Source organism: Callithrix jacchus, chromosome 11, assembly GCF_049354715.1.
Source record: "Callithrix jacchus isolate 240 chromosome 11, calJac240_pri, whole genome shotgun sequence".
NCBI lineage: Eukaryota > Metazoa > Chordata > Mammalia > Primates > Cebidae > Callithrix > Callithrix jacchus.
Genome location: NC_133512.1, coordinates 90,415,353 through 90,442,943, shown reverse-complemented (window position 1 = coordinate 90,442,943; position 27,591 = coordinate 90,415,353). Strand labels below are relative to the sequence as shown.

Sequence of the window (27,591 nt, the reverse complement as noted above, 5' to 3'; positions counted from 1 at the left end):
ATGTGGTTTCAGTGAGAGATGGGTCACAGCGTCCTGAGCAACGTGGTTTCAGTGAGAGACGGGCCACAGAGTCCTGAGCAACGTGGTTTCAGTGAGAGACGGGCCACAGCATCCTGAGCAACGTGGTTTCAGTGAGAGACGGGCCACAGCGTCCTGAGCAACGTGGTTTCAGTGAGAGATGGGCCATAGAGTCCTGAGCAACGTGGTTTCAGTGAGAGATGGGCCACAGCGTCCTGAGCAACGTGGTTTCAGTGAGAGACGGGCCACAGCGTCCTGAGCAACGTGGTTTCAGTGAGAGATGGGCCATAGCATCCTGAGCAATGTGGTTTCAGTGAGAGATGGGTCACAGCGTCCTGAGCAACGTGGTTTCAGTGAGAGATGGGCCACAGCGTCCTGAGCAACGTGGTTTCAGTGAGAGATGGGCCACAGCGTCCCAACGTGGTTTCAGTGAGAGATGGGCCACAGCGTCCTGAGCAACGTGGTTTCAGTGAGAGATGGGCCACAGCGTCCTGAGCAACGTGGTTTCAGTGAGAGACGGGCCACAGCGTCCTGAGCAACGTGGTTTCAGTGAGAGATGGGCCATAGCGTCCTGAGCAATGTGGTTTCAGTGAGAGATGGGTCACAGCGTCCTGAGCAACGTGGTTTCAGTGAGAGATGGGCCACAGCGTCCTGAGCAACGTGGTTTCAGTGAGAGATGGGCCACAGCGTCCCAACGTGGTTTCAGTGAGAGATGGGCCACAGCGTCCTGAGCAACGTGGTTTCAGTGAGAGATGGGCCACAGCGTCCTGAGCAACGTGGTTTCAGTGAGAGACGGGCCACAGCGTCCTGAGCAATGTGGTTTCAGTGAGAGACGGGCCACAGCTTCCTGAACAACATGGTTTCAGTGAGAGATGGGCCACAGCATCCTGTCCCCCTAGGACAAGCAGCCCTTCCAGGAGGATTTCCTGAGGTGGCTGGAAGAGAACTTTGCTGCCCTTTCCAAAGAAGACGCAAGACACATAGCCTCTCTAGAAGCAGGAGCAGAAACTCACAACGTGATGGGAAAACCGTGTCATAAAAACAAAACAATTATCAAGTTATGAAGGCGAATAACCGGAACTGGGAGAGATGAGAAATAACTGTGAGGAAATTAAAACGACAACAACAGAGTTAAAATTCACATGGAGGCGATGGAGCAGGACTGACTACAGCTTCGCATCGGAACCCGCGGGGAGGCTCTTCTGGAATAACGAGTAAAGCACAAAAGATACTAAAACGGGATTTTAGAGAAGATGGCACAGGAAGAGATTCGTACTGAGGATGACGAAGCCTTTGCAAGAGGAACGCTCAGCAGGCGCCGCAGGAGCAGGGATTTCCGGCAGTGCCTGAGCTCGCAAACCGAAGGACGCTCGCACAGTGTGGGGCAGAAGTAACCACACAGCCGAGGGGCACAGCAAATGCTTGGGAAACGGAGGCTTGTTCAAGAAATGAGACTTTAGGTGGGGGAAGGCCCGAGGGTACCCCTCACTTCCCAGTACAACCCAGTACAACAACCAAAAACGACCCAGGTAAGTTAAAATAGCAAATGGAACCGTAAAAATAACCAAAGAAAAATTTCTATTTCACTGATCAGAGGATGAGAAAGGACTTTCCAAACACGAGAGCGACTAATGAAGTCTTAGAGGAAACGACTGCATTTGGATACGCCAGAGCTCAACCTTTCTGAGCTTCAGACAGTATAACGAGCAACCTTAGAAGCAGACGGCTGGCAGAACATCTGCCAAAAGTAAGAGGCAAAAACAAATACGAAGGGCACTCGTGAGTCTCCGTAAGAAAATTCACGAACAGATTATCCCAGGAAGCACAACTATAAATCAAGCATGATAGAATGTTTAAATCTACAATAAATCAAAAACTACACATTAAACCAATGATAAGACGCTACCATCTGCCTTTGGACTGAAGCGAAGCACTGATGCTCGGTGTCACTGAGCGGACCGCGGCGGGTTTACTGGGTCTGGCAGATGCTGTCGTGGTTGTCGGAGATACTGGCATAACTGGATGAGAGGAACTGAGGTATCTAAACGAGCTTGCACCTTTTGGCACAGTCGTTGGGTTTCTAGGAATGCATCCTAAAGAAATGTAAGCCACACCGATCAAATGTATGCGTAAGGATATTAATTGCAGCAAGACTTATAATAATGAAATTCTAGAAGTGAGCCAAAGGTTCCACAGAGGCACAGAGGTTGAACAACTTACAGCAGAACCACGTAACACCTAAGCGTTCCTCAGAAGTGTATTTTAAAGACAATTTGACAAGGCACACCTGAAACGGAAAAGCAGAATAAAGACACACACACACGTATCTATTCTAAAAGAACACCAAATAGTGAGCATTTTCTGATTTTTCCACACTAAGTGTTCAATAAACACAAAATAAGTATTTTAATAAACACAGAATCACAAATATGATTTCCTGACAGGTAACAGAGAAGGCCTGCAGCTGTGTCATGACAGCGTGCTGGCCTGGACCGTTGTTACTGCTCTGGAGACTTCCAAATGGTGTCATCAAATCTACAACTGTGTGTCTGTCTGTCCGTCTGTCCGTCCATCCATCCATCCATCCATCCCCCCACCAAACCACCCTCTTACCCATCCATCCATCCACCCACCCACCCACTCACCCACACTTCCACCCTTCCATGCGTGCCTCTGTCCATCTACCCAGCCGGAGGCGCTCTCGCCTGTTGTGTGGCATGGCACAGGCTCTGGGGTTTCAGGATGGCTAGGACATAATTAATGCCCATGGGGGATGCAGTGTCTAATGGAAAAGACAGTGGAGGGAGGAGGCTGTTGGGACACAGAGTCATCCAAGATAGCTGGGAAGGGACACCATGGGGAGCCAGGGCCAGGTGCCATGCTCTGTGGGGGTCGACCCCTGCACAGGAACCCCCTGTGCCTGGCAGCCTCTGCTGGGTTGTGCCCTCTTGCTCTGTGCCTGAGTCCTTCGCACTCCTGCCTTCCATGAGGACACGGCCGACCAGCCCCCGTGGAGTGGGGCACACGTCCTCCCTTGCTCCATGACCTTCCTTGCTGCCGCTGACACATCTGTCTCATGTGTTAGACCCAGAGCCTCGGACTCAGGGATGGTTCCTGCGTATCTCACAGCGCTGCTGCCCAGCACAGAACACATGAGTGGCTCGGCAGAGTCCAGTGCTTGCTGAGTGGACAGCACAGGAGAACGCTCCTCCCCACTGTGGCTATTCAAATCCCTTCATCTTCCCAGGGGTGCTACCGTGTTCATGTCTTCATGAAGTTGCCTCTGAGTCCACCCTCTAAAAGCCAAAGACTTACATTCGGCACGTAAATGTTCTTTACTTAATTGGTGTCTGACTGTGTGAGTTGACTGGAGCGTGTGTATTTGTCTGTATATCTGTGTATCTGAGTATGTCTGAGGGTATTTGCATGACTGTGTGAGTGTATGTATATCACTGTCAATGTGTTACCATGTGGCTGTATCTAAGTGTGTATGACTGTGGGTGTTTGTGGTTTGTGTCCCTGTGACTGTGTGACTGTGTTTGAGTGCCTGTGTGTATATGTATGTGTGTGACTGTGTGTTTCTGTGTGTGACTGTGTGAGTATGTGTACACATGTCTCTGTGTGTGGCCTTATGAGTGTGTCTTTATGTACATGGTTGTGTGGCAGTGAAAGTGTATATATATATATATATATATATATATATATGTGACAGTGGGTTTGTGTGTGTGACTGTGTATATGTGTGATTGTATGTGTCACAATGTGTGTGTGACTGTGACTCAGATGTGTGTCTGGGTGTATCTGTGTGTGACTGACTCTCAGCATGTGTGTGTGACTGTGTGTACTATGTATGCATCTATGTGGCCATTTGTATACTGTGCATCCGTGTGGCAGTGTGTGTGTGTGCCTGGTGTGAGTGTGTGTATGTATATATGACTGTGTGGGTCTATATGCATGTTTGTGTATCTGTGTGTGGTAGTATGTGTGTGTCTCTGTGTATGTCTCTTTGTGTGATGATGTATGAACGTGTATGTGTGTGTGACTGTATGCGTGTGTGTGACATGTATGAGTGGTTCTGTGTGTGGTTGTGTGTATGAGTGTGTGTATGTCTGTGTCACTCAGTGTGTATGTGACTGTGTGTGTATGTGTGCAACTGTATGCATGTCTGTTGGCTGTGTGTGTGTCACTGTGTGTGTCTATGTATGTGTGTGTGACTGAGTGCATGTCTGTGTGACCATGTGTGAATGTGTGAGTGACTGTGTGGCCATGTGGAGTGTTTGCGACTGTGGCCATGTGGGAATGCACATGACTGTGTGGCTGTGTGGGAGTGTGCATGACTGTGGTCGTGTGGGAGTGCATGTCTGTGTGACTGTGTGGCCATGTTGTGTGTGACTTTGTGGCCATGTGGAGTGCATGTGACTGTATGGCCATGTGGGAGTGTGTGTGACTGTAGCTGTGTGAGCATGTGACTGTGTGGCTGCATGGGAGTGTGTGTTTGTGTGTCTGTGTGTCACACCCACTCCACGTGACCACACAGCCACACACGGCTGCACAGTCAAACCCACTCCACATGACCACACAGCCACACACGGCTGCATAGTCACACATATTCCACACAGCCACACAGTCACACATGGCTGCAGAGTCCACATGGCCACACAAACACACTCCTACAGGGCCACACAGCCATATATGGTCACATAGTCATATGTACTTCACATGGCCACACACTCCACACGGCCACACAGCCACACAAATTCCACACAGCCACACAGTCACACACGGCCTCGTCCGCCTGCCCCCTCCTCCTCTCTCAACATCCAGTCTGCGGGGCAAAGTGCAATTCGTGGCGGCCGCCACCTGTCCTGGGAGCTCTGCACGCAGAGCCTGCTGCTGGAAGTACCACCTGTGTCTGCCCTGCACTTGCTCTCAGCACAGGGCAGAGGTGGTCACAGAGCTGTGTGATTTCCTTTAACTTCTGTGAAAGTCCTTCTGCAGCAACAGCTCATGTGCTGGCCAGGATGCCAGGAAGGGGAGCTCTACACTGATTTAGGCTGTTTTTGGAACTAGCTGTGGGTCCTGGAAGCATCTTCACCTCCTTCACTCACACATGCTCCCCATCACTGGCTGAATGTCCTGGTCAGCCAAAACCGTGAACTGAACACTGTCTACAGCGCAGAACCCACATTGTGGGAAGCGAAAATGCTCACTAACAGGTCGGCCTTCCTTTCCCTGATAGTTTTTTTTTTTTTTTTTTTCCCTGATAGTTTTTAAACTTATCGTATTGTGCGTGGCTTCAAGTGAAACTTGAGTGAAGGATCCCTCCCTGTGCCACCCCACCCCGCAGGTGATGATTTTGAAATGCTCCCCCAAACGAACCCTAAATTAGTCTTAAAAATATGCAGAAATGTATCTGAGGCAGGGAACCTGCCCATTAAGGGCCAGCAATTACCCGAGGCTGCTCAGGGGCGCCCGCCTGGAAGGGCCCCGCATGGGCCTTTGTGCTCCTGGCCGGGCGGACTCTGGCTCATGCATTATTCAGGAGCACACGGGACAATGAGGAAGGCCGCTACGGAAAGAGCCGCAGAGCTGCGGGTAAATAAAGGTTGCTCTAGAAATCCTACTATTTTTTTCTACAATCTGTGAAAAAATTGCAGCATTTGGGGTGCTGGGGACGCCTCTGGTTATCACGAGAACGCTCTCGATTCTGGGCTTTCTTCCTGTGTGTCTGCAGCCAGCAGGGACCCCCAGGACAGCGTATGGTTCCCGGGGACGGCTTCTTTCTTTCCTCCCTCCTCTGCCTTTCTCTCCTCCATAATGCAAAGCTTTGTCAAGCTAATACTTTAAGGATCAACATCAAAACTGGAACTTTCTGTTTCTATAGCCACATCCAATTAAATGCGTCTTAGACCTCCCAGTGTCTTCCCCTTCGGGGAGGCCGGGCTGTCAGCCCTGGAACCGTACGTCCACTTAAATAGCACGAGGGTCTCCAACCCATACACAACATGAGAAATGGCATTATTCGCCGGCCCCTTTGTGCGTGGGGCTGTGAATCGCCGCTGCTGAATCACACGGTCGAAGCAGGCCTCTCCGCACATTCCTGCTTTATGGGGTCATTTCGGTGCCCTCCAATCAGCCGCCTCCGCCACCTGAGCGTCTCTTGATTACAGATCTATTTGCTCTTATTCTCCCTGGGGGAGGGAGGAGATTTAAAGAGCAAACAGTACAGCAGGGGCTGGAATGCCGCTTCGTGCACAGATGCAGGAGACTGGCGGGCTCACTTTCTTATCCGACCTCACGAGGGCGCATTTAAGAGAGTCCTGTGCCCTTGTTCCCGCCACCATGCGCACCCAGACCTGTGTTCTCAGATCCAACAGCAGGACCCAAGGACCTCTGCGTGGGAAACCCAGCAGCACCAAACGCTTTCTGACTATTGGGAGAGAGGCAAGGCGCACGTAAATGAAATGTATTGACAAGTCAGAGTAAAGGTGGAGTTACTGGGAATAGCTTCCTCAGAGAAGGGGCATGACAGCCCCATCCACGCCGTAGACATGGAGCCGGTGGGTCCTGGCTAAAGCCATGCTCTGTGGACATCGTTATGACAGTGAAAAACAAGACTTTTCCCCCGTAAAATTAAATGTCACTCTTGATAGCATAATACCCCAGACGTCATCTTCCCAAGTCCACACCAATACTTTACACAGAAAATTAAACTCTCCGTGTTTATGGAGTGGATAATGCAGCCTCCAAACGTGTGAGAACCCCTGCCAGGTGAGAAATTGCAAACGCTGAACTATAAAGTCTAATGGTACATATGAAATACGCAAAAAGGTAACCTAATTGGTAATCAGAAGAAATCATAAAACTAATCATGCAATTAATGTCTTCAAAAGCAAGTGTCTGAGGCATGTATAATCACAAGAAAACAATGCCGTGGTGGCTTCCAGCATTAACAAATTAATTGTGGTGCGGGGCCGGCATGGGGGCTTACGGGCCGGCTTCAGCCCATGCCTGCTGCCCGGCTGTGCGTTCCTGCCTTCCTGCACTTGGAGCTCTCTAGCAAGGGACTGTGCCTCTGAGCCTCCCCGGAGAAGCCAAGAGGTCCCTCCTTCCAGACCCAGCTTCCCTGGCCACTGACTGTCGGATTCCCTGGGGGAGGGCATGGGATGGACGATGGGTGCAGAGAAACTTGGAAGGCTGGGAGCCACCCATGGAGTGCAGGTGTCGGAAAAAGCTCGGGAACGCACACTGGCTTCGGTAACTCTCTTGCTTTCTTCCAGCGTGCCATGCAGTATAATGATTCATACATGTAGCTTTGAAGGAAATCTCTGCTCCGTGCTGATTAGTTCTGGGGCTTCACGGTCAGGATGTGAACCTGGGGGATGTGAAAAGGGAGGAGGACGAGGGACAGGCTACGATAGCATTCCTTCCAGACCACGTCGCGTAGCAGGCCCCACATTCGGGGTCCTTTCGATGTGCTGCCGTCTCCACAGCCACCCCTCTGCAGGCACCGGAGCTCTCCCATGGAGAGGAAAGGTGAATGAAAGATGCAGACGAAAGACTCTGACCCCCCTACAGGAGGAGGGGGCGGAGCAGGCCTTTCAGGTGATGGGTGTGGAACACAGGCCCCTGCCCATTGCGGGTATGGAATGCAGGCCTCTGAACATAGAGGGTGCAGTGCAGGCCCTGCACATTGTGGGTGTGGAACACAGGCCCCTGCACACTGTGGGTGTGGAACACAGGCCCCTGCACACTGTGGCTGTGGAACGCAGGCCCCTGCACACTGTGGGTGTGGAACGCAGGCCCCTGCACACTGTGGCTGTGGAACGCAGGCCCCTGCACACTGTGGGTGTGGAACGCAGGCCCTCTGAACATAGAGGGTACAGCACAGGCCCCAGCACAGAAGAGGTGCAGAGCGCAGGCCCCTGCATCGGCCTTGGTAGATGGTGAGACAGCCACGTACTCTCTGAAGGACATATTCCTGCTCCCTGTACACACTGCCCAGGCCCTAGCCCCAGCCTGCACCCTCCAGGCAGCTGAAGCCCCAGGCCTACTGAGTAAGGCCAGCGGTGTGTGGGAGATGGAGGATGGTGGGGAGAAGAAAGAACACTGGAGCTGGAATTCCAGGAAGAAATGTGATGTCTGGGGCAGAGGAATGGCCCACAGCCACCAAGGAAACTGCACATGAGGGCCAGGAGGAGAGGGTGACAATGGCACAGGGACAGAAGCCAACGCCATGGCCCTGGGGTCCTGAAGCGACGCCCCAGAAACAGAAGGTCTTCCACAGCCGGCCCAGGCGGCGATGCAGGCACGTCTGGGAAGGAGGAAGCATTATTACTCGTCTACTTCCAGTACTGGAGCTTGCTCACATCCGAAGTTGGTCCATGTTTCCAGCAACGCACCTGGTGCCGGGTTCTCAGGACTGGCGCCGATCAGCGGCTCTGCAGGGGTGAGCTGGGTGCTGCCTGCATCTGACGAGACTGTGGGACGCGAGCCTTTGTGGTGTTCTGCTCCCCCGGAACCCTGCGAGCCCCGGGTGCTGGGTCCATGCACTGTGACGGCCTTTGTGTCTTTCGTGATTTTGGGGTATTTTTCTTATTCTGGCCTGTGGGAAGATGCACCCGAGCCCAGGACAGTGGTTTTCTAGCCCATCCTACACGTGGGTCGGGATCCACCTGGTGACACCTGCCTTCTCTTCCAGGGTCTGCACTTGGTGTAGAGATGGACAGACAAGTGGAGAGGTGAGGACAAGGTCACAGGGACGCAGCCCCAACCTCGCCTTTGTCCACGACGGACAGAGAGCGATTTTTTCCAACGGACTGTTTAATAATATCTAGAAAAAGGTATGCAGATGAACGTAATGAATATGCAGGCACCCTTAGCCGGCGGTGGGAAAAAATGCACAGCAGACACCCGACGGCCTTGCTGTCCTCCCCGCGCCACCCACAGCATGTGCTCAGAATGATCCTCCCCTCTTCCCCGGAGAAACACGCAGCCTAACTGACATGTTCCCGCCACACAGGGCCAAGAACAGCCCAGGCAGGCAGTGTCCAGGAAGGAGCCACTTGCTGATGCCGCGATCCGCTGTGCAGCACAGAACCGGGCCACGGGCGGGTGGGTGCGCAGAAAGGACACCAACACGGGGCTGACGCCCTGAGAGGCTCCCGAGAGGCCCCTGCGCTCACGGAGACAGGACGGCAGCGAGGACACAGTGGGGCGGTGGGGAGAGGAACAGCCAGCGAGGACACAGCGGGGCGGTGGGGAGAGGAACAGCCAGCCAAGTGAGGCCATGGGGAGGGACAGGACGTAGAACTGGACCGGGCTTTCCACAACACAGAAAAATTAACCCTGCACAGATCAAAGGCTAAACAGAAAAAAATCCGTGAATGTTTTGAAGGAAACATTTGAGCATCTCTGAACTCAGGGCAGAGAAGCGTTTCCTCAAATCCTTTCCTCAAGCAACACAAACGGCAAAGGAAAAGGTTGGTGAGGGGAGATCAAATCAAGCGGAAGCTTCTGTGCTTCAAGAAACACCATTAAAAGGTGGGGTAAGGTGGCTGGGAGCCGCACGCCGGGACGTGGGATTCGCGGCGCCTCTGTCAGAAGAAAGGGCTGGGTCTGCGTCCCAGGCGAAGAGGACGGAGCGGCCAGTATTCTAGGAAGAAAAGCAGGGGTGGGAGCCACAGGAACAAGTCTTCTGAAAACTTGCCAGGGGTGATGCATGTTTGCTCGCTATCCTCTAGAATGGCGAGAGCAGTCCGTTTCTCCCTCAGAGACATGTCGAGAGAACATCTGGTGTCATGATGAAATGTCTCAGGCCCTTCGTATTCTAAAAACACAAAAGCTTGAACCAAGCACAGAGAAATGCCCCTTTGCCGTCCCCTGGGTGATGTTCTGAGGAATGGCCCAGAGCCACCACGGAAACTGCACATGAGGGCCAGGAGGAGAGGGTGACAATGGCGCAGGGACAGAAGCCAACGCCATGGCCCTGGGGTCCTGAAGCGATGCCCCAGAAAGAGCAGGTCTTCCACAGCCGGCCCAGGTGGCGATGCGGGCACGTCTGGGAAGGAGGAAGCATTATTACTCGTCTACTTCCAGTACCAGAGCTTGCTCACATCCTAAGTTGGTCCATGTTTCCGGCAACGCACCTGGTGCCAGGTTCTCAGGACTGGCGCATGTCAGTGTCTCCGCAGGGGTGAGCTGGGTGCTGCCTGCATCTGACGAGACTGCGGGACGAGAGCTTTTGTGGTTGTTCTGCTCCCCCGGAACCCTGCGAGCCCCGGGTGCTGGGTCCGTGCACTGTGACGGCTTTTGTGTCTTTTGTGATTTTGGGGTGTTTTGGTGACTATTCCCCACAGTTTTGGGGCCGGAATGCAGGGGGACAGGCACCAGTCACTGCCCCGAGGGCGCGGCCCCCAGCCCATGTCCGTTGCTGTCTGAATTACTGTCATGCCATGGATTGTGATCACCGTGTTGTGTGTGCACAGATGTTTATGGAGCCTCTCTCATCCCGTTTGATTTGGCCGCCGCCATGAGATGGGAACAGTTCCTGGCTTTACAGGTGAGAAAATGCTCCCACCAGTCAATGAAGCCATCGAGCTTGCCGGGAGCGAAGGGGGCCCCACCTGGCAGAAGCGACGCCTTCCTCGGGATCCCTTGAAGGCTGCTGGCAGGTCGTGTGCAGGAACGCTTCTCCTGAATGGCGGCTGCACACCGCAGTGAGCCCAGGGCTACAGTCGGGCGGCCAGCACCCCGGCGCCTCTGCAGCCCCAGCCTCCAGAAGCCCTGTGTGGACCACCGAGTGCCCTGGACCACTTGCCCGGCTGCTGCCATGCTGGGACGGTAGCAGGGGCTGCCTCTGGGCACATGTCAGGCTCTCGCTGCCCCAGTGAAGGAACAGGCTTGGCCCCAATCGACAAGCTCTGAGCCAACAGCAGGTCTCAGGGTGACGTCCGTGGAGCCCCTCCATCCCAGCATGGCTGACGTCCAGAACCCCAGCAGCTCCACGCCAGGTCTGTCTCAGTTCCCACTGGCTGGGCTGATGCTGGTCTCCAGGGCAATGGAACTGATTCTTCAGGTTCTCTCAACTCAGATCAAACAACGCAGCAAGTGGACCTCACACCTGCTGTTCCCACTGAAGAGACAGAAAGCTGGAGCTCACGGCGCCTTTCTCCCCCAGGCTGGGATGGAGGAGGCAGCGTGAGGTCACCCTCACCCGTGGGCGTGGGAGCTGGGGCCACCCAGAGCTCGTGACTCATGTCAGACGTGATGGGGCCAAGATTCACGGGGTGTATGTCCTCTCAGGGCCACACTCAGCAATGAAGCTCAGCAGGAGGTCCCCCGGGTTCTGGGGCCACCAGTCCTATGACTTTCTGAACCTTTCCTGAGATGCTGCTCAGCCCACGCCACTCAGAGTGACTGGCCTGGGCCAACCTCTGGGTTCTGACTAGATGCACCTTTTAGGAGCAAGTTCAGCTGCGTGTAACAGAACCCCTCTCATGAGGTTGAACACCAGAGGCTTTTCTTCCCTCCCATATCAAACCCATCTAAATGGGCAGTCTGTGCCCTGCTTCCTCAGGGACATTTATGGGACCCGTACTGGGGCTCTGCAATCCAGGTGGCCATCATTGCCCATCAAGAAGCTTCTCTGCCCAGAGGACCGCCCAGGCACAGCTCACAGCTGGGTCTCACTTTGTGACCACATCTAAGCACAGGGGAGGCTGAATGGGTTCCTTTAGCTAAACTTAGGGTTCAGCCGCCATGGCGGAGGGGAAGATGGCACAGACTGTGCACTGCCCGCCCCGATGAGCAGGAGCCTGTGTGCGCAGGAGCCATGCTGCTCCCTGGGGATGACACGAGACAGCCAGGCTCCCGTCCTCAGCGATGCTTCTCCAAGGATTGAAACACCTTACACATTTTCCATTTTAGTTTATATCACTTTCTACGCATACGCTTTTGGTTTAAATAAATTACCAGACCAAATTTGCTGGAAAATATTTCATGGGAAGAAAAGAGAACATTGATATCAAATGGAGCTCAGGTTACCCTCCACCCAACACCAGCAGTCCCAGGCCCTTGGGGAGAAACACGACGTGGCCAGGTTCCGAATTTCCAACGTGGGTGCCTCAGGCTAGTGTGAGGGATCCCATGTCTCCCAGGTGCCTGGTGTGCCCCACACTGGGTACTCCACAAGGAAGCTGAGCTAAAGAAGCACAGACAGTCCTGCTCGGTGCCCCCACCAAATCCAGAATTTTCCTTTCTCAAACCATCCACAGACCAACTTATTAAGCCCCCCACAATGTGAGTCTATTTTGAGGGCCAGGGGGTGGGTCCTGGGCCTGCCAGTTCCTCGAGAGACAGCAAGGTCTAGAACGCTCTGGGATTCCAGGTTCCTGGGAGTCCCGCACAGCAGGTGCCAGCCAGGGCTCTGAGCAGGAAGCTTGTTTACATCACAGGCGGCCACGGCCCAGGTGAGGGGAGGCACAAACTTTAAATTCACGCAGGATCGGGAACACTGTCCACATCGATGTGGAAAACACGGTCTTCATTTGGGAGAGCGAATAGTCACTTCTGAAATCAGTTTGCAAATTAGGATTTTTCAGATCTTTCCTGTTCTTGGTTTACCCACAGTGAGTTCTTGCCGGGGTAAGGTGTGGAAGAGAAAAGTGGCGGAATGGACAGGCCCTGGAACCAAAGCCGGAGACGGAGGCCCTGGCCACCACCGGCAGCCCCTGCCGGGCACTGTATCTCTCGGCTGAGCCAGCCTCGCCCGGCCTCCAGCCGCTCCCATGGCTTCCTGCCTAACAAATATCTGTGGTAATTACCAACCCCCAAAAACGGTTCTCTAAGGAGGGTGCATTCTATCCATCCCTTCATGAGGCTGTTTGGGCTCCTGCCTCCCACGGAGTGGCAGTTAATGCTTAATGTTTAAATAATAAAAAGAATATCAGTGGAGAATCTAAATTATCCCTGATGTCTCAAAATAATCATAACAGGCATTTGAAAATTCACACCAATACGGCTCATGAATAAAGATGCGCTTTCTTTTTAAATGCAAATACGGTCCAACAGAAGCCCCTGAAACCTACGAGGCCCTTCCCTTCCATTTCCCGGCTACGTAACAGGATGTTGCCATCACTGAGGCTCTGGGCACAGAACCTGGTCTCCTGTAAGGAAGGGGGAAGGATCCAGTGTGGCAGGTGGAGACGGCTCACGTGCTGAGGGAGGGCTGGTCGGGGCACACTGGCTAAGCGCCCCTCGTGTCCCAGGTCTCTGAGGAGACCACCCCGTTCTGCAAATCGGCTCTGGGGCCATCACCACAGTCTCCAGCAGGTGCCTGAGGGTTGCCTGCCCTCCCCGTTGTCTGAAACCTAACAAAACCCCTGGGCACTGGGGCCGCGGATGCAAAGGCCTCTGCTGCAGCAGTGCAGTCTTCCCGGCATTCTCTCTCAGACGAAAGCTGGCGTGCAGGGAAGTGAGATGCTCACATGGAGAACTTTCTTTCTGTTTCTCTTTGGCCCAAAGTGTCAGTGTTCCTGTGCCTGCCCTGCCACTGAATACAATGTCCTCTTCTGGCCTAGCTCACGTGTGCCTCCATCCACCTCACGGCAGACAACACCCGCTTTCCTCAAGATGGACGGGAGGACGTGATACTCAAAACGCTATTTCCAACGTGCTGCACGACCACAGGCTCGGAAGAGAGACCCTCTGTGCAGAGCCCCTTGTGTTGAGGACACTTTAGCGTTCTCAGACATAGAGGAAGGTCTGTTTATAGCAGTCCTGCCAGGAGTCTGGATTTTTAAAATATGCCAGAAATGTCTTAGGGTCTCAGCCAACAGAACCAAGCAAGGTTATATTTAGGGGGGAATTATTCTTTAAAAAAGTTCTGAAATGTTGGGAAACTGCTCGATTATATAAGCTTTCACCTGATGCAGGGTCCTGCCCTGCAGGTCTCAAGGGTACTCTCTGCAGGCGCAGGGACGAGGGACTGGAGAAATAAGGACACAATACCCTGAAATCTAGAGAAAAAGAATTGGGCCCAGGGGACCACTACCACCTGTATGCGGACACCCCTAGTGTCCCTGAGCGCCTGGACACTCTGGCTTTTATTGGGTACAAAACAGGGGGCAGAGTAAGCAGGGTGAGTCCCCCACAGTTATTGATAGGGTCAAGCAGATCACGTGTCTAAGGAACAAGGGGCCCAGGGCTTGCAAGCAGCTGCAGTGGGGGCAGCACCTTATGTTATGCCCGTCAAGGGAGAACAAAGGCTTCAAGAATTATGCCACTTCTTGCTGTATACAAAAGAGGAGCCAGGCACAGAAGTAGGGAGTGAAAGCAGCCACAGACCGTGGCCAATGTGGCATAGCACCACATAGAGACAGGTAAGCCGGGGTAGCTGCGGTCGGGCTGACTGATATCTGTCCTTCCACAAGAGCATGGGGGAGTGGAGTGTTCTCCATCTCACCCGAGGACAGGGACGTCCTCGGCCCCGTGCCCAGGCACCATTTTACCACAGTGGGATGCCTTGGATTTTTATTATAATAACTTCAGTATATGTTCAACCCATGGAAACATTTCATCTGGAAAGATATGGAGTGGGTTAGTGTCATCTCCATGCTCTTTAGAGCTGTGACTATGGATGACTGTACAGGAGACACAGTGGTCTGAAACATTTCACACAGCAGCAAAGCCAAATATTCATTTCCAAAACGTGCCACAGCTGGCTGTTTTTGCCTTTGCTTTTTAAGCACACATTTTCTCACACACAGTTCCGACACCTATTACTCTCTTAAATGGTTTTGCCACAGACGACCAGCAAGCCTGTGCGTGGCGTACAGTTCCACTGGTGCCTCCCGGCTTTATTACAAAATGTGTCACAAAGGTTAACTCGCAACAGTGCAAAGGTCTTGTTGTCATAAAATTTATAAAATGATGAAATAGATGAAACAGGTAAAATTCACTTCTTACACACCGAGGCTCAGGTTCTTGCCGTGCTGGAACGATGGGTAGGTGGATTTCACATGACCTGCTGGTTCCTCACCGCACCCAGGATCTTTTCAGTATGTTTGTCAGTCGTCCGTAGTTACTCCAATTTTTTTTTTTTTTTGAGACGGAGTTTCGCTCTTGTTACCCAGGCTGGAGTGCAACGGCGCGATCTCAGCTCACCGCAACCTCCGCCTCCTGGGTTCAGGCAATTTTCCTGCCTCAGCCTTCTGAGTAGCTGGGATCACAGGCACACGCCATCATGCCCAGCTAATTTTTGTAACTTTAGTAGAGACGGGGTTGCACCATTTCGACCAAGATGGTCTCGATCTCTTGACCTCATGATCCACCTGCCTCAGTCTCCCAAAGTGCTGGGATTACAGTTACTCCAATTTTTAAAAGTTTTTTTTGACCAGTAAAGTATGGCTTAGCAATGAGTGCACATCAAGAACGGTCTGAACATCCACCCAACTGCGCAGCCATCCACGGCTCACGATTTATTCTCAGACGTTTCTCCAAATTTTTAGCAGCATCTTCTATTTATCTTCCACGCATTGCTAACAAGGGAGGTGGCCAGGTTTGCGAAGCTGCCGCACCATCAGCTTGGGCGCTGTGAGCGGGGGCCACAGGACGAGGGAACGGCTGTCCACATGGCTGGTGGAGCTCGGGACGCTGGAGAGGGAGGGAGGGGGACGCTGCAGGAGGCCAGGGCTCTAGCTCAGCCTGTGTGGGGTGGAGAGTTGATTTCACCATTTCTGTTTTCCCTCAAGCCTATGGAAAGGCCACGCTGAGTCCAGATGTCTGTGTGTCTCACGGTAATCCCACGCTGCTGCCACTCGCCCACAGAAGGGCCAGGAGCATCCCTTAGGAGGAGGAGACGGGAGAGCTGCACTCCTCTTTCTCCCCAGCGTCCTCTCCTCTGCATGGCTGGCTCAGCCCTTGAAGGAGGAGTTCTGTTTAGAGGCTCCAGGGCTCTGTTTAGAGGGTGCCTACCTGTGGCTGCTCCTACCCATCCCAGGTGACACTCCCATACCCGCCAGTGACCACGGGTGAGTCACGCCTCCTCCTGAGTCATCCACCCGACCTCAATTTCCTCATCTGGGATGACAATCAGATCCATCTCTGGGGCCTGCACCTGAGGAGCAGCAAAGTTAACGTGGAGAAGCTCCTGGAGCCTTCCCCGATGCGCGCCACGTGCCCATCCATAACGGCTCATCTTCCACATCCGGCGAGGCGCGCCTCACCACCTCTGTGTGCAGGCGCCTGCACTGGACATTGGGGAAATACATGTGGGCAGCCGTGGGCCTGACCTCCGCCCCAGGGGTGGAACCACAAAGCAGGAGTGTCCGCCAGGCGTGCACCCACGCAGCAGGCCTGGCCATGCCAGCTCAGATCAGGAACAGACGGGCAGCGAAGATGGAGGGTCTGAGAGAGCCTTGGAGGGAAGGGAGCCTTTTGTCGGAGGGCCTGACAGGAAACACTGCTTTTGCTGGTTCTCTGAGTCAGACCCCAGCTACCACCCACACTCCTACAGGAGACCCTGCCAAATACTGTGCACACTTGCAGGGAGACCCCCCGGGCACCACCCACACTCCACAGGGAGACTCCCTCCTCGAGCACCACCCACACTCCACAGGGAGACTCCCCCGGACACCACCCACACTCCACAGGGAGACTCCCCCCCTGGCCACCACCCACACTCCACAGGGAGACTCCCCCACTGGGCACCACCCACACTCCACAGGGAGACTCCCCCGGGTACCACCCACACTTCACAGGGATACTCTCCCCCCCGGGCACCACCCACACTCCACAAGGAGACTCCCACTGGGCACCACCCACACTCCACAGGGAGACTCCCCCTGGGCACCACCCACACTCCACAGGGAGACTCCCTCCTCGAGCACCACCCACACTCCACAGGGAGACTCCCCCGGACATCACCCACACTCCACAGGGAGACTCCCCCCACAGCCACCACCCACACTCCACAGGGAGACTCCCCCGGACACCACCCACACTCCACAGGGAGACTCCCCCCGGGCCACCACCCACACTCCACAGGGAGACTCCCCCCACAGCCACCACCCACACTCCACAGGGAGACTCCCCCCGGTACCACCCACACTTCACAGGGATACTCTCCCCCCCAGGCACCACCCACACTCCACAGGGAGACACCCCCCCCCGGGCACCACCCACACTCCACAGGAAAACTCCCCCGGGCACCACCCATACTCCACAGGGAGACTCCCCTACAGGGAGACTCCCCTGGGCACCACCCACAATCCACAGGGAGACCCCCCCCGGGCACCACCCACACTTCTGCAGGGAGATTCCCCCCTCAGGTACCACCCACACTTCTGCAGGGAGAGCCTCCCAGGCACCACCCACATTCCTGCAGAAAGAGGCCTCCAGAAGCCCCAGGCAGGCTGAGTGTAGCCTTTCGCCCAAAGGCCATGTCACGAAGCAGCACAGACCCCAGGATGGCATGTGGCCTTGTGATTCCTGTGGAGCAGAGTGAGGACAGCCCTCTATGGGACAGCAGCCCGCGGTGGGGGCCTCTAGACTTGCAATGACCCAGACCCAAGCCCCTGATGCCCCAGCCCGCCATCTCTGCATCCCTGGATTTCCGAGGGCTCCACAGTCAGGCCACCTGAGGACACATGGTTGAGGGTGGTGCCCAAGCCAAGACTGTTTCCAGAGACATCCATGTGTCCCCAGAGAAGCCGCCCACCCCACGCCACAGCCCGCACCACGGCCTTCGTCCTCTCTGCAGCTGGGCTGCATTCGCGCATAGGAGCTGTGTCTCTGCTAGCGTCAGACACGCCCTGGAGCTTTGTGGCACTGCATTTTTAGAAGGAATGGCGGGGTTGGCAGGATTTGGATGTAGTCATGAATTTTCATCTTTGTTCTCCTACAGGAACGTTTCTGAGCTGAGTCCATGTATCTAATTGACTGCTGTGTGAAGGGGTCCCCACGCTGGAACTAGCTACCACTCCATGCAAATCTCATTTCTGTTCTGTAACAATGCCTTTTAATATCTGATCTGGGCCTTAATATCTTGCTCCTAAACGTGTTGAGATAATTAGATGATCGAGCTAGACAATTACTCTGTGGGCAGAAAGCAGACTATTTCCTATATTTACACAAATACACATGGTTTAAATAAAACAAAACTGCAGCATTCGCGGCCCCTCTAAACCAGGGAAGGCCAGCGGCAGCTGGCCGGGCCCATTTCCATGTCCATGTTTTCATGGAACTGACCGGGCAATTCGTCAGTAGTTGTCAAGACCGGAGTCCAGAACAGGCACAGACGGGCTGACCCAAAGTTGATTAAAACCCAAAAGGAGGATGAAGCGCGGCCCAGCCAGGAGCTGGGCAAGGCGGGGAGTTGGGTGGCCTCCTCTTTCTCACAGGGGTTGGCAGAGGAACCCCACTGTGCGGTGGACACCATGGGGGACGCCAGCACAGGACGTCGGCAGAGGCGGTGCCTCCAGGGATGTGCCAGCTCAGGAGGCCCCCTGCGTGTGCTGGCTCCACGGAGACACTGCCCTGCGGGTCCAAGTGCCAAATTCCTGCACCTTTCACACACGTGGGATCTATGCAACAATGGAACAGAAGCCCTCTGCAGGGAACTCGTGTGAGGATGAGGGGCCTGGATTGCACTGGAAGCACCTCAGCTGGAGCTTGGCCAAGGAGCCCAGGAGCCTTCAGTCTGCACTCCACCTGGTGGGCAGTGGCTTCTGTGTTTCGTCACCAGGGGCAACATGCAGCTGGTGATGCCACGTGGCATCTGCCTCCCGCCCTCCCTGAGTCTTGCACGACCCCGCCACTGCATCCCCGTGCAGCCTCCCGGTCTCCACCTGCAGACGTGCTCCCGGGACTCAAAGCCTGGCCGTGTGAGGCTCCTGGGCAGCCTGAACAGAGGACTCCAGACGGATGGGCTTGAAACAACAGGCACCTGCGGTCTCACAGGCTGGGCTCAGAGACCTGGGAGGGAAGCGTGGGTAGGGCCTCGAGGGGGCCATTCCTGACTCCCAGCCTCCTCTTGGCTCACAGACGTGTGCTTCCCCCGCCCCACCACCCACCTCCAAGCCATGCGGACAGCTCCCCTCTGTGCCTCGGAGTCTCTCCTCCCTGTCTCAGGGACACATTGCACTGACGACCTCCTGCAGCACGGTGCCCTTTTCATCCAGCAAACTGTGTCTCCAACCGTCTACGTGCACTCAAGGTCCCATCCTGAGCTGCTGGGGCCAGGATTTGGACATACCTTTGTGGGGCACAGTTCAGCCCAGGCGTTAGCTCACGTGCCCCTGCTAGGAAGTTCCCTGACATACTGGCACCCACAGCGAGGGGATTGCCTTCTGAAAACAGAATTTCTGTTTACGTGACATGTCTGCTCATACGGCAAAACATATTTGCTATATGCCAAGGGCTTATTTAACTGTGGTGTATTTCTCCATTGATTATTTACTAACTGGGGTTGGGATCCATGACTTTTTAGCATTCATATTCATCTCTATTTTTAGGACAGATGGGGTTCCCAGCGGGTCAACAAATATTTGTTACCTTGCTTTAAAATGCCTCGAGAGTGAGGCCACTGCTACACGCTTGGCTGGTCAAGAATCACGTTCTAGAAATGGTTTCCAGTGCCGAGCACAGTCCTGAGACTTACAAACACTTACGGGGTGAATGGAAAGTCGAAGCCCTCTTATTAGCATGCGGTGCCGTTAGAAGCATTCACACCACGTGCAGAGACCCAGCTCTGGGAAGCACGAGCTCGATGGTGTGCGGGAAGTCGCAAGGACAGCTGTTAAAGTCACAGCGGCTTCTTGAAAGACGGGGGGTGGGGGGAGGAGGACAGTGACATTCACGGTGCATTCACTTGTCCACTTGGATGGACACACAGAAAACCCAGAGCCCGGGCGGTGCCGCAAGGAGGCTGTGACTCAAGGCAGGCGGCTCCTGGTGGACAAAGTTACAAGAAAGGACAGGAGCTGGGCCAGTGGAGCAGTGCCACCTGTGCCCGGGATCCGCTGGTGCTGCCTGTGCCCAAGTTCTGCCAGTGCTGCCTATGCCCTGGCTCTGGAGGTGCCACCTGTGCCCAAGTTCCACCAGTGCCACCGGTGCCCAGGTTCTGCCAGTGCTGCCTGTGCCGGGCTCCACAGGTGCTGCCTGTGCCTGGGCTCCCCTGGTGCCACCTGTGCCCAAGTTCTGCAGGTGCCACCTGTGCCCAAGTTCTGCTGGTGCCACCTGTGCCCAGGTTCCACCAGTGCCACCTATGCCCGAGTTCCGCCAGTGCCACCTATGCCCGGGTTCCGGAGGTGCTGCCTGTGCCCAAGACTTGTGCCTGAGTTCCGCCGGTGCTGCCTGTGCCTGAGTTCCACCAGTGCCACCTGTGCCCGGGCTCCACAGGTGCCACCTAAGCCCGAGACCTGTGCCTGAGTTCCGCCAGTGCTGCCTGTGCCTGGGCTCCACAGGTGCCACCTGGGCCCGAGATCTGTGCCCGAGTTCCACCAGTGCCGCCTGTGCCTGGGCTCCACAGGTGCCACCTGGGCCCAAGACCTGTGCCCGAGTTCCACCGGTACCACCTGTGCCTGGGCTCCCCTGGTGCTGCTTGTGCCTGGGCTCCACTGGTGCTGCCTGTGCCCAGGCTCCCCTGGTGCCACCTGTGTTCGAGTTCTGCCGGTGCCACCTGTGCCCGGGCTCCCCCGGTGCAATCTGTGCTCGAGTTCTGCTGGTGCTGCCTGTGCCCGGGCTCCCCCAGTGCCACCTGTGCCCAGGCTCCCCTGGTGCCACCTGTGCTCGAGTTCTGCCAGTGCCACCTGTGCCCGGGCTCCCCCGGTGCCATCTGTGCTCGAGTTCTGCCGGTGCCTCCTGTGCCCGGGCTCTGGGGCCCCAGACACACTTGGGGATTCAGTTCCATATGGACCAGCATCCTCCAAGTGCTCTGATCGATGTTATAGCAGAGGCAGGATGTGTAGTCTGGAGCCTTGAAAAGGTTGGGGTATAATCTGCTCAAACTTTGGACAGGATTCTTCTGCCTTACGCAGCTGGAGTGCATCTTCGGGAGGGTAGCGACACCCCTCTCAGCCTGCTGTGCCACAAACCTTTGCTTACCTGATGGGTCTTAGGAGCTGGTGGGCTGCCCGACGCCCCAGTGCAGAGTGGAAACGAGGCTTTCCCCTCTTTCCCAGCTGGCCTGGCAGCGACGCGTCTCAGAGACCCCTGCCAGGCCCACTCCTGGCCCATCCTCCTACCCCTGGGTGTGACGTCACAGTCAACACCAAACACCCCGGCTGGGCCAGATTTGTGCCAAAGAAACCTTACACTAAAGACATTTTCAAAGAAAAAAAAAGCAACTCAAAACTGTGAGAATGAAAATATAATTCTCTAAATGGCACTGCCAGGCAAAGACTGCGAGGTGGTTCAGTGGCCCTGGACGGGCTGACTGTGCCTCCAAGCTCATGTGGCAGCCCTGACCCCCAGGACCTCAGTGTGTGGCATCTTGGAGACAGGGCCTTTAAAGAGCCAGTGAAGGTAAAACAAGCTCCTGTGGGTGTGTCCTGACCCAACAGGACGGGTGTCCTTATCCGAGGGGTACCCGGACTCAGACAGGCGGGCACGTGTGGTGGCACCGTCTGAAGATGAAGATGGCACCCAGACTGGGGAGTGGCCTTGGGAGGTGCCTGGACCTCGGACTTCCCGCCTTCAGGGCTGTGTGAAAATACACTCCTGTTCTTTAAGCCCCTCGTCTGCGGGACATTGCCTTGGCAGCCTGAGCTCAGAATACAGGCCGGAGATTTTCCCTGCATGTGTGATTCTGCCCCGAAGTGCTGCCTAGCCTGAAGCCACGGCCGTGATGATGTTAACTGCGCGATTTTGTCTGGCCACGTGGTTCTTATCCAGAAGAACTTGAAAGCTGTTCATACGATAGCAGAAAAGCTGAGTCGCCAACATCGCCGCTCCTTCTGAGGGGCTGTGACACCCAAGGTATGACTGGGTCCCCCATCCAGGGTCCAGCCCAGCCCGAGGCTCACCAGGCACCTTCCAGAGGCTGTGACTGGGTCCCCCCATCCAGGGTCCAGCCCAGCCCGAGGCCCACTGGGCACCTTCCAGAGGCTATGACTGGGTCCCCCCATCCAGGGTCCAGCCCGGCCCGAGGCCCACTGGGTACCACCCAGAGGCTGTGACTGGGTCCCCCATCCAATGTCCACCCCGGCCCGACGCTCACCGGGCACCATCCAGAGACTGTTACTGGGTCCCCCCATCCAGCATCCAGCCCGGCCCGAGGCCCACCGGGTACCGTCCAGAGCCTGTGACTGGGTCCCCCCATCCAGGGTCCAGCCGGCCCGAGGCCCACCGGGCACTGTCCAGAGGCTGTGACTGGGTCCCCCATTCAGTGTCCACTGGCCCGAGCCCCACTGGGCACCATCCAGAGGCTGTGACTGGGTCCCCCATACAGTGTCCAGCCCGGCCTGAGGCTCACTGGGCACCGTCCAGAGCCTGTGACTGGGTCCCCCATCCAGGGTCCAGTCCAGCCTGAGGCCCGCCGGGGACCATCCCGAGGCCTTGGATGCCAACACCCGGGAGGGCACGAGCTGTAATAGGCAGACGTCCCTCCTGGGCTCTGGTTTTGCAGGCCCACAGGAGGAGGTTCTGATGGGGCCAGAGGAGGAGTTGGGGGTGAGACTGGGAGGACAGTGGGGGTCGCAAAGGTCAACATCATCTGTGTCACTTCCTCAAGTTCTGGGGCCATCACCCTGGGGTGTCTCTGGAAGCTGTCACATGGGTCTGGCCCACGGTGAGTGGCCATGGTGGGGCTGTGTGTGGTATGCACCTGTGAGCTGTTGAAACATAGCCTGGGGCTGGGAAGCAGCTGCTCCAGCCTCTCTGCAGGAGGTCAGGTTCAAGTCATACTCCCTCAAACATGAGTGGATGTCGGTGTCTCAGGACACAGCGCTTGTCTGAGACCCAGGGCCTCAAGATAGTGCCATCAAGGGAGGCACCATCTGGCAGGTGACAGCCCCTCCTCTGTGCCTGAACCTGCAGTTTCTGCCCTGCATAAAACGTCGCTGTCTCAGGCCCTCCCTGTGCCCCCCGCCTTCATGAGGCTCGAGGCTCACAGGCACCTGTGTGGGTGTCGTGGTAGGATCTGTCTCTGAGCTCCAGCCCGTGGCTGTGCCAGATGGGCCCAAATCCAAGTGCTCCCCTCCTGGGCACACAGCTGTATGCGTGTGTGTGGCTGGGTGGGCAGGGGGGCTGGCACACAGCTGTGTGTGCGTATGTGGCTGGGTGGGCAGCGGGGCTGGTATACGGCTGTGTGTGTGCATGTGGCTGGGTGGGCAGGGGGGCTGGTATACGGCTGTGTGTGCATATGTGGCTGGGTGGGCAGGGGGGCTGACTGGCCAGCAAAATGGAGGGGAGCTGTGCACTCCCTGGATCTGGCCCACACAGGCTCCTTCCCAAGTGCCACTGCTGGAAAATGTGGGCCCCTGTGTGAGACGGGAGCTGGGCACTGCCGGGGTGGCCCCAGAGGCTGCAGGTCGGAACTGCCCAGCGACGCATTCCCCAGTCCTACACCGGGGGATGAACGAGGAATTGGCTTCTCCATGCTGAGCATCCCACTGGTTCCTAACTGATCTGTTACCTGAGTTCGAATCTCAGCTCTGCTACTAGTCATGGGTCCTGGAGGTGGGCAGCCCCACCTCACCTAAACTGCAGAGACACTCATCCTCATGTGTGCACAAGTCCGTCTCGGCTTCAGCTTGTAAGCAGGACACTTACTGTGGGGCCAACACGGACCCTGGAAAGCTGATCTGACTGCTCTGAGCCTGTGGGGATGGGGAGGGGAATCAGGCGGGTTGGAGGTACCGGGAGGGTGGTGGAGGCCCTTGGCAGGTGCCAGGAGGATCTGCTGTCTCCTGGGTTGTCTTCCCAGTGGAGATGAGTTCATGCAGCCTGATCTGCATTTCCAGTGGTCTCTGTGTGCAAGACGAGCCATGGGTTTTGTGTGGCATTTGCCTGTGGCTCAGAGTCAGGTGAATGGGCCCTCCAAGGGCTGCAACCCCAGGTCCTGATGTCACTAGTGCCAGCCTGGCCACAGTTCCTGGCCTCCAGAAGCTGTTATGGTCAGAGGAGCAGACAGGGGAGTGTGGGGTGGACAGTTAACACGACAAAGGCCCCAGAGCCCGGTGCCCTCCCAGCAGACAGCACACCCTCCACTCTGTGACCTCGCCGCTGCGTTGCGGTGACTGATGGATGCTCCCCGGCCTCCTGCACCCTCACCGCACCACTTCCGACAGCCGCATGTGCTCTCCTGCTTCAAACAAGGACCTTTCCCTTGCTGTGCATGCGCACTCTCGGCAGGTCTGGGCAGATGACAGTGAATGCTCCCTGGCCACTTCTTTTCCTTCCATTCAAGCTCCGCTCCAGTGAGGCCCGGGTTCTGTAAAGGGAAGTGGTCGGCCCCTTTCTACACTTCGCCATGAGTGGGGCTCAAATTGCATCCAGCCTGCTGGGTATTTGCTTTATAAATTAAGAGTCAGTGAGCAGAAAATGCCATTCCACATTCACACAAACACACATGCATATCCAACTACACATGTGAATACACATACACGCATGCAGAATTGTATACATATGCACACACCACATGATCACACATGTCCATAGGTACACACATGAACTGCATGATCACATACCTGTTTATATGGACACACATGCACATGAACAAGCACATGTCCATATGTGCACACACGTGCACACGCATGATCACACACATGTGTGCTCTCATGTATACACATACACATGTGCATGTACACACACACATAGTGCTCATGACCTGCTACTCTAAACAGCACGTGTCTCTCTGTCCTTGCCATGACACCACAGGTCTGCAGGACAGACATCCACAGAGGCGGGGCTAAGGCCAGCAAGCATCCTCCCCAGGGCACCAGCGTGAGTGGGGAGCTCAGGGTCTGCACCCAGCTCAGGGTCTGCACCTCAGAAGCAGCCTCTGTCCCCGGAGATGCGTAGCCACCACCCTGCCCGTGACACTCTGGGGCCGTCCTTGCTGGGGCGATGCATAAACCTGACTTGGATTCAGACAGAAGGGTGATGTCAGAGGCATAAAGAGTGAGCTAGATTCACATAAATCAACATGAGTAAACCTCAAGTCTATGCATTAGTGTTCATTCAGGCAGAAAGAGTGAGGGTCCCTCTCGGAATCCAGTCCTGGGAGCCTCCTTCTCTTTCTTTCTGCACAGGCCTGAGGAGCTGGTCCTTGGATTGGAATCCACAGCCCATAAGCGAAGGGCGGAGATGTGGGTAGGTGCCCCTGGGCCCAGCATGCCCCTAGAGTCCACAAGAGCAGGAATGGGGCACAGTGCCAGCTCCAGCTCTAGCTGCCCAGGCTTCCTCCGCACAGCAGGCCTCCTGAGCCTGGGAACTGACTCACTGCTGCAGGTAGGACCACCTGAGTCCTCAGGGAAAGCCTGCCTGTATCCTGAGCAAGAGGCCCATGTGCACCTTAGAAAGGACCCAAAACAGTTCCCACGAGTGGGGAGTGGGCGGCGGGTCCAGACACAGTTATCCTAAGCCCAGGTGCAGGAAGGGTCTTTTCCCGATGGCTCCGACAGCCCTGCCACACGCCTCTCATCCAGGCAGTGGGCTGGGGCTTGGCCAGCCCATTTGAACGGGGCTCTCTGCAGGCAGCCCCAGGCCTGTAGTTTGGCGGGTGATGAGTTTTCCCGTCTGAGCTGGTTTCCATCATCTCATTGATGGACTCAGGATGCCAGGACATTGGATCTCTGCAGGGCAGCAGCTCACGGCCCTGGCCTCTGGATGAAAACTGCGCTGGGAGGAAGCTGACACCTGAGGGTGTCAGGGCTGCACTGCCTTCCCCAAGTCCTCCCTACTCCTACTTTAATTTAGCACAACTACCAATGACAATAACTGGTTAAATGTTTTAAAGGGAAGAAGGTGTGGCAAACAGAGGAAAAGGTCCAGCACATCTCCAGCCCGACGACTGGCCAGGCAGAGAACTCAGACCACGAGATGAGGGGCCCCGCCTTCCCTTGCTCACTCCCTCCCTGAGCCCACAAGATGAGGGGTCCACCTTCCCCTGCTCACTCCTTCCCTGAGCCCACAAGATGAGGGGCCCACCTTCCCTTGCTCACTCCCTCCCTGAGCCCACAAGATGAGGGGTCCACCTTCCCCAGCTCACTCCTTTCCTGAGCCCACAAGATGAGGGCCCCACCTTCCCCTGCTCACTCCTTCCCTGAGCCCACAAGATGAGGGGTCCACCTTCCCCTGCTCACTCCTTCCCTGAGCCCACAAGATGAAGGGTCCACCTTCCCCTGCTCACTCCCTCCCTGAGCCCACAAGATGAGGGGTCCACCTTCCCCTGCTCACTCCCTCCCTGAGCCCACAAGATGAGGGGCCCACCTTCCCCTGCTCACTCCTTCCCTGAGCCCACAAGATGAGGGGCCCACCTTCCCCTGCTCACTCCTTCCCTGAGCCCACAAGATGAGGGGCCCACCTTCCTTTGCTCACTGCCCCCTCACCCACCTGCCCACCTGCCCATCCACTCAACACAGGTTGTTCTTGGCTGTATTGTGAGCTTGCTCTGGGCAGTGCACTCCGGACCATGCATGGCTGGTTACTGGGAACTGCTGGACCTGGAAAATTCTGCCTGATCATCTGAGATGCCACCTCAGGCTTGGAGAACCCAAGGCCAGCAAGGTCACACAACCCATTCGGCATTGCCTGGCACCAGCGGTGAAGCCAGGCCTCCCATCCCATGCCCTCTATCATTGCATCACCATGGTCGTTTGGGGACTCAGTTCCATGTAGAACCAGATGAAGATGCATAAAGGCCAGTGGGATAACGACTTCCCGACGTCGTGAAACACGCTGACACGGAGAACTCCAAATCTGTAAGTACTACGAACTAAAATGAGCGTGAGCAAGTCAAATCGCTGGTGCTCCCCTGCATGTCGAGGTGTTTTCTTTAAGAAAACATCAAGGTCTTTCTTCACATCTTTCCTGGTACCCCAACTTTGCCGGGGCCCCAAGTGTGCTGAGCACTTGTGCAGCCTCTCGGCATGGGCCTCCCGACTCCGGACGCCTGGAGGCTCGCTGGGAAGTCTGCGGACTCCAAGCCACTCGCTTGTCCCTTGCATATAAAATGACAGAGTGACACTTAGCGCCAAAGTAAAGACAAAGTTTATATTTTTCCTCAGTGGACAAATATAAGGGGACTAAAAGTTCACCAGAGAAGTGAGTTAAAAGGTAAAAATAAAAATATAAACCTTAGTTTTCAACATAAGCTCCATCAAGGCCAAGACACTTCTACAAGGGATCAAACCCGCCGTTTATTCCATTCCCAAGGGACCTCAGCAATTTAGCCACATCGATGTAGTCTTTTCCACGTTACTATCTAAAGAAAAATGGGTGCCCTTTGAAAACATTTTAAGATCAGGAAACAAAGAGAAGTGAGGAGTGGAATCTGGACTGTAAGGGGGTGTCCGGTGGCTTCCCGGTGGAACGCGTGTGGAACCGTCCGCATTTGATGAGGGGGTGAGGG

The 27,591-nt window shown here is 55.5% G+C and overlaps 1 protein-coding gene across 16 annotated transcripts in view; it reads right to left on the bottom strand.

Annotated features, from left to right (window-relative positions):
- Positions 1-27,591, bottom strand: part of PTPRN2 (protein tyrosine phosphatase receptor type N2) — a 1,018,236-nt gene that overhangs the window by 304,637 nt on the left and 686,008 nt on the right. The window lies entirely within an intron of this gene.